This window comes from Pseudopodoces humilis, chromosome 13 (genome assembly GCF_049639895.1).
Source record: "Pseudopodoces humilis isolate 2021_Gansu_Grassland_sample_001 chromosome 13, ASM4963989v1, whole genome shotgun sequence".
NCBI classification, from domain to species: Eukaryota; Metazoa; Chordata; class Aves; order Passeriformes; family Paridae; genus Pseudopodoces; species Pseudopodoces humilis.
The window spans coordinates 16,059,764-16,067,571 of NC_142212.1; positions in this window are offsets into that span (position 1 = coordinate 16,059,764).

Sequence of the window (7,808 nt, forward strand, 5' to 3'; positions counted from 1 at the left end):
GAGATGGACAACTACTGAGTGAAGTACAGTATGTATTAAAAGTTTATTTGGCAGAGTTTGGTAGACTGTGAGCTCCCTTCTTATTAAAGATGTACTGTACGTACAATGTCTTCAGACTTTGTATAGCTCATAGAGACTCCAGTAAAAACCCAGTAACCACCCCCAAAGCTTTGAGTTGTTGGCTCACTAATTCTTTGAAACAACAACAAAGCTATTTCTTTCCAGACCAGCACGTGAGGGGAATTTTTCATATGGTTTGGTTTTTCAGGAGCCCATTTGCAGTTGGTGAACAGGGACCTCAGCTTAAGCATGCCTCTGTGGACACCTAGCTGTGTGCTCTTATCCCACAGCACTCACAGGAGAACTACCTAAATTTAAGTTTCCCTCTTTGCAGGCCAGGCTAATTCTCATTGAGAGCATTTGCCACCAGCTAAAATCATTCACATAAGCAATTCCACCTCACAGCAAATACACAACAGTTTGTGGTGAGCACAAACTTGTGGCTGATCCCTGCTTTCGCTTCAGAATAGTTTCCTTTGGTACATTTTCAATCTGTTTCTTGCTATGGTGAATTCAGCTGAGCTGAGATGCTCCTCAGCAAGGATGTGTCCACAGAGACCTTGACCCAGTCACCGAGAGTGCTCTGAACTCCCATTTCTGGCTGAGCTCTAGCTGTTCACCAGGCAGTCTGGCCCTGGCATTGCTGAAGAAAGATTAAATCTGAGGGCTGAAATGTGCAAGCCTAGTTCACATTCCCAGGCACTTTTGTGAGAGGTCCAATTAATTTCAGGGGGTTTATTGGTGTGGAAAAGTATCTTGCTGTCACGCATAAGTCTGCAAAGGGTATAATCTACCCTTCAGTCTGCCTAATGCTACCAAATCAAAGAGGAATAGGGAATTGTAAAACTAGTTCTGTCCAGTCCAGCTTCATTCCTTTAGTATTTCAAATTTCCTCTCAGGCTGCTTACCTGTCTCTCACAGGATGCCTTTGGCCATGCTGATCACTTTTAATCCAATGCAGAGGAAGTGCTGCAGTTCCCATCCTAGATTTGGTTGAAATTCTCCCACTAAGTTTCTTTCTCCTTCAGGGTAACCACTTCAATCCTGATGCTTCAAGAGGCAGAAATTGTCACAGTAATTACAGTGTAGATTAAAGCAGCTACATGACGTGTCACGCCATTTTCCATGCTGGCTTTCCTTGCTGGTCTTTTCCCAGTGCTCACAGTGGGAATGGATAAGCTGTTTCCAGGTGCTTCTATTATCTCCCTTCAAAAATATGAGAGAAGAGCACCCAGGGAAGAAACAGACTACCCAGAAAGTGGTACTATCACTATCCCTGGAATGTTCAGGGAAAGGCTTCAATGTGGCACTTGGGGACATGATTTAGTGGTGAAGATGGCAGTGTGAGGTTAGCAGTTGGACTTGATGGTTTTACAGGTCATTTCCAGCATTAAGAATTCTGGTTCTGTCACAGAAAGGAGCCTGAGCCTCACCATCACTCGTGAGAGATGGTGATCCTTGCACATGGAGACCACCCTTCCTGGTGACTCAGCTGGACAGGCCAGGTATTTTCTGGGGACAAACACCTGCCCAAACCACAGAAGATACCTGGACCCTACTCTGTATTTTAGATGCAGTCTGCCATGGCTATGTGTCCCCAGTACCATCATCTCAGTTCAGAGGGGAGCACTGCCTGCCCAGTTACCCCCAAATGGATTCTAAGATCAGCTCCAGGCTCTGCTGCCACTAGTAAAGAGAAACTCTTCCAAAATAATCCCCTAGAATTCCTGAATTTTATTCAAACAGCACTTTATAAACCCCGAGACCCCCTCAAGCACCCCTTGGTGCACTAGGAGATAGACCAGCAGGTAAGTCCATTCAAAGCCAGCAGTTATCAGCAGTTATCAGCTTTTACCAGCTGGAACTGAGGCACACGAAGCTAAATGGCCTCCCACAATCACCCTGGGGAGCTGTGGAAAATCCAGCAGAAATTGAACTTTGGTTTCTTTATTCCCAGTCTACTGATATTCTGTTGGAGGAGCCCCACAAGCAAATGTGTGGCCTCTTGTACCCTTTGCCAAAGCCCAAGGTATCACCACTGGGAGGTTTTTACCCCACAGCAGAGCAGCTGCTGTGGCTCATTCTGAGTAGATAACGCTGCTTGTGCTGTGCCTATGAAACAGGCCTGTCGAGATTGGGAAATATTAGACTTGCTAAATTATCAGAAGGAAATGTTGTCATTACCACAGAAAAGTTTCATTGAGATGTTTATGAATTTTATTTTGCCAGTAGGCAGCCTCAAATACCACCCCACCAAATTCAGTAAACATCTGCGTCTCTTTGAAGTTGCTGCAAAAAATCTGCTCGTGAAGTGCGGCACCGAGAAATTGCTGTTTTAATTAAAATGTTTTAGAGGGGAATTAAGGCCTTTGCAAAAATAATGACTAATACAACGTGAAGTCCAATTAAGAGTCGAATGCAGCTAACCTTCATTGTTTCAGGGAACTAAATTGAAAACAGTAATGAAAAGGAATTCAACAAGCCTAGAGTCACAAATATTCTGCATTTCAGGGATATTCGCACTAGCACAGTGTGTAGCAGGAATATGTCAGAGCTACTTATCCTGGCCAATGGAAAGCAGATGTGTTTCAGTGGTGGAATGAATGGTCCTCATGTCCTCATGGGAAAGTGACAGTCATGCCATTCTCTGCATAATGTTAAAAGGTATTTATGTTAACAGAGGAGAAAATGAAAGTTTCTGCTTTTTGGCAGAAGTCTAGACAGAGACACTTTAGGAAATGAAAAAAAAAAAAAAGAAGAAGAAGAAAAAGAATATTTGTAAATGCATCAAAGATAAATTTAGATTTATGTCAGTGTTTCTTCAGATGTGTGAAATCAAGTTCTGTAAATCTAAAATGTACAAGTTGGAAAAAAAAAACAAAACAAAAAAAAAAAAGTAGCTACCATCTGCCTATTAATTCAGAAAATTTAGATTATGTGCTTCTGTCCAAAAATCTCTGGTAATAAAAAGCTCAGTGTGGTATGACTTGATATTGTTTTGAATATACTATATGCTATATAAAAAAAAAACCATGAGGGAAGTCGGCTCCTATGGCAACATCAGGAAGAGCACGATGTGCACCCACACTACAGAGAAAGAACCGTGAAAAATTGCTGAAGGTGAAGCAGTTTATGACGAGTGATGCTCTTATCAGACCTATTGATCGACTATTAGCAGAGTTTGCAGGTACTGTCAGTGCTGTACTGCTTGGATGTTTTCCTATTATAAAATGATTAGTTACATTCCTAACTCTCCTCATTTGCCACTTACCTGTTTCACTGGCTGGTCCAAATGTAATTACAGATCATGGAGAAGTTGTGGAGGAGATAAACGTACTTTGGCTCAGAAAGCACATCCATTTCATCTGAACGTGGCAGGCTTTGTTTCTTCTTCAAGGGCAGGATGAATATTGTGGCCTAAAATGAGCTTCTTTTTTATCAATAGCTCAGTCACATCCCAGTAAGCAGGGTTTAGAGCTTGCCTGACAAAGAAATGGGTCATGCTTCTTTGCTTGGTATTCTATTTTTTTGTCAGAGAAAAATAGAAACACATTCCACAAATAATCCTTCAGGTAGACAGAAGGAGATGTGTGTACAGGGCAGTTGGTTTCAGGCTGTCAACACTTTTTCTAGTTCACTGGTTTGAATTCAGATCATAGGCCTGACACATATTTATGGTTTCTTCTCTCAGAGGCTCACACAGTCAAAGCACTTAACTTCACAAATATTTGTACTTTATAAAGCCATGCTGCTCTGAGGAAAGAAACTGAATCCTCTGCTTTCCAGGCAGGAAACTGAAACTCATAAGACCTGAGACCTGCCCAAGGTGATGCTAAAACCTTCAGCAGACCCAGCAGTAGATCTGAGGGCTCCTGGATTTCAGGTCATCGCTGAGGATGGTTCATCTGTGATTCACATCAGTGAAATTTCACTGAGAGCAGACCCTGGCTTTGAGCTTGAGTCACAGAGAGCAGAATTAGGGGGCCTACAGTCAAGTGTGGACAATCATGTGCAAGCATCAACTGACCTGGATCTCCCTTCAGCTGGGATTGTCAAACCACTGATGCTTGGAAGATCACCACCAGCTCTACTCCAACATCTTTTGCTCCCACAGGGACACTGTCCTGCCTTAGTCTGCTTCCATGATTCCATGGTAGAAGCTGCTCTGGGCCTTTCAGAGATGAGAGCAGAGATAGAAAATGGCCATGCTTAACCCTGACAGGATGAAAAGAATGACCAACAGATCTTCTTTTGGAGGTTGGGATTTTTTAGAGACATCCATCTGAGAGAATGATTTTCATATAAAAGTTGACTTCAAGGAGAGAAAGCTCACATTGTCTTCCACCAGAAAAATGGTGAACTAGCCAATGATGAGCATAAATTACTTGGTCTCACCTGAAAGTGTGAGCACAACTGCCATGGGAGAGGATACTATGCAGAACAACTAAGTCATGGGGAAAAAATATATTTTTGACAAATATTCCTATGTGGGTGCATTTGGCAGATCTTTGCTAAACCTTTTATTGCTGTTTGATGAGTACCTCTAATTCCTGTGTACAGTTCAGAAATATGCAGAGGTCTTTCCTACATAACAGACCTGAATATGACACCCTTTCACCCAATACTCATGTCTGGATTATTTTTGTTTTCCCACCATGAAGCAAGATGATCAAATTTGTCTGATGAGAAACAAAATACATCTTTGAGCATCAGGTAACTAACCTATTAGATTACCACTAACCTATTATCTTACCATTAGCTCTCATCTGTTTTATTTATCAGATTACTGTCCTTAATTCAGTTAGAAATGAGGGTTAGAGGCCCACCTAGACATGTCGTAAACTACCCATAACCTAAAATATTGCTCAGGGGAATATGTAATTTCTCCCTCCCACCTGCCATTCCTCTTCATTTCCTGTTTCATTTCACTTTCATTTCATCTCATCCCCTCTTTCACACCACTCAATTGCATTCATCCATCTCTATTAGCCTTTTATCACCACTACTGCCCCACAGACTAAAGAAGAGACCCTTTTCAGGGAGCTGTCCCCCACAACAACAGTGATTTGTGTGATCTTCTCTCTTTTCCTTTTTCCTGTGTCCTTTGGAAGACAAGATGCCAATCTGTGCCAGCAGCTGCCTGTATTTCACTGCCCAGAGCAGCAATCCCCAGCTCAGGGCCACAGGGTCCCTCTCAGGTGTGTCCTGGGTACAAAGCAGGTGCTGCTGCTCCTTGATTTGCAGCAGAGGAGTTAAGTGTCAGCTCCTCACCTTCCCTGAACCTGCTCTGTTTGTTGCTTTTCCAAAGGTCTCCTCTGCCTTGACCAGATCTGAGAACTCAGCACACCAGCTATTGGGGGCTTGCCATCAGTTTAAGCCTCTGCAGGAGGAAAATTTATCACTATTGATTTGATCAGGCTTGTTTTGGACTTGAAATAAAAAGCAAAGAACTGGCCAAGCTGCTGTGAAATGCAGTGTGGGATCCAAGCACAGACAGAATCATTTAGATTGGAAAAGATCTCTAAGATCATCAGGTCCAGTCATTAACCCAGCACTGTCAACTCCAGCACTAAACCGTGTCTCTGAGCATCACATCTGCGTGGTTTTTGACCACTTCCAGGGATAGAGATTCCACCACTTCTCTGGGAAGTCTGTTCCAGTGGTTTTTTCTGAGCTTTTTTTTCCCCTGGTGCTCTTTCAATTACATTTTCTCTCTGAAAGACTCTGTTATCTAGACTAGTGGACCCATGTAGAACAGTCCAGTTTTTAAAGATCTGACCCCAAGTCCCTACAGCCCTCCTGGTGTCTCACAGACACTGATAATAGAGCAGAGAAACAGGAAATGTTACAGGCTAAAGACAATGGTATCTGTGTCCTTCCCTGTTTGAGAATACTCCCTGAAAGTATTTTTGAAATTAAACAGCCTTTCAAGCATTCTGCAACCTGAAGAACCTCAGTACTGAATTAATGCTGAAGATCAGCTAAAAATGTCTTTTAATGAAAAATGCACTTGGCTCTTGATGTCAAGCCCTTAGGCAAATCTTCCACCAGCTTTACTTCTCAAATAGGAACTGATAGGTCACATTGAGACCCACTCAAATCTTAGTAATGAACGTAAGCAGGGAAGGAGACCTGTCACAAAGACGTCACTGCCTTGCAGTGCCACCCCCAGGCACTCTACAGCTCCTCTTTAATTCTGCCATGAGCAAATTTATCATTTAGCCTTGGATCCACAGTAAGCAGATTTGTATTCCATCAACTTTCCCTGTTCTTAGTCTAGTCTGGTGACTGATGAGTATGTGTGATAACTGCACTTATGTCTTCACAACACAGCACAACAGTCCAAATAAAGCTTTCCTGCTGAGGCACGCATTTCCACCTCAGCTGAATTACCTGCTCTTTGGGCAGAGTTTGGTGGCATATGTGTTTAAAGCTACTCAAGAGGAACAACCAGGCTGCAGTGTTTTCCCTCAGCAGCTTGGCTCTATCTCCCCATTCTGTTTGGCCACCAGACTCTCACAGACACATCAGCTAAGCAGCAACCGGTGCAGTGGAGAAGTCTCACAGTCTGGATGTGCACCTGCCAGAGGCAGCTTCCATGAGCACTTCACTCATCTGGCTTCATTTTCTTCTTTGATTCCCAAAAACTTATGGTCTCAAAAGAGAACAGTGACTGGATGGAAAACAAAGCAAAATAAATCATTGCAGTTGTTGGTATGTCCTAGAACCACTTTCTCTTCCTCTGGAACAGGAGAGAGGGAAGGCTCATAAACACAAGGACAGGGAAATTCTATCACCCAAAGCTGTAAGACACAAGCCTGAAGTGGTATTTTCTGCTCATCTGTGCTGAGATGTGATTATTATAAGACTATCACGTTCTCAGCTTCTATACTCTCTCAGCACCTGATTTCTAGATGTTATTGTAGCCTATCTCCCTTTCAGCTCATCTCCACTCTGTCTTTGTCTGAGGTGGAAAAAATTATATTCTTCTTACACAAAAACCTATTCTTTTATTTGGCACACAAAACAAGACAGGAGATAAGAGCCTGTTGGTTTTATTCAGCAAAACTCATCTCATCATTTGCTTCGTTGTTGGATTATAAACAGTTTTCAAATCTACTCCCATAACTGAAACACTTTTTTTTATATCAATTTTTCTTTTTACTATCATCAGACTACTTTGATTTGTTTACAGCTCTAGCTCTTGTAACCTGTGTCTATTTCTCTGATTTGAGCAGAATTGAATGCAGTTTTCAAAATAGTGGGCCTAATCCTACCATTTTCCCCTACAGATGTTGTATCCATCTAATCTGTGACTTCCAGCTCACAGTGCTCTTTCCAGCAGTGCCTCATTAGAGTCAACACCAGCCTTGGGCAACAAAAAACTGAAACAGCCAACTCTGAAATGATCCAGGTATTCATATATTAGACAAATTAAAACTTATGTTAGAATGTTTCATATTTTTACTAGTCTTTATCCTTTAGGCACCGAAGGAGAACATGGCAAAAACTTCACCAGCGGCCAGCAAGGCAGGGAGAACAACTGGGACAGGATCAAAGCAGGAGAGAGTTACCCACACACATTGTACCTGCTGCCTAGGAAGATTTTCTGGGCTGAAGTTTCTGAATTCACCCCAAAAGACTGGATAGTAAGGGTCAATACCTGCTTTCTGCAGGTACCTCAGTTTCCCTCATCACTGGGTTTGACCCACAGTATTTGCTGGTTCATAATGTTGCTTTGCAGTCCC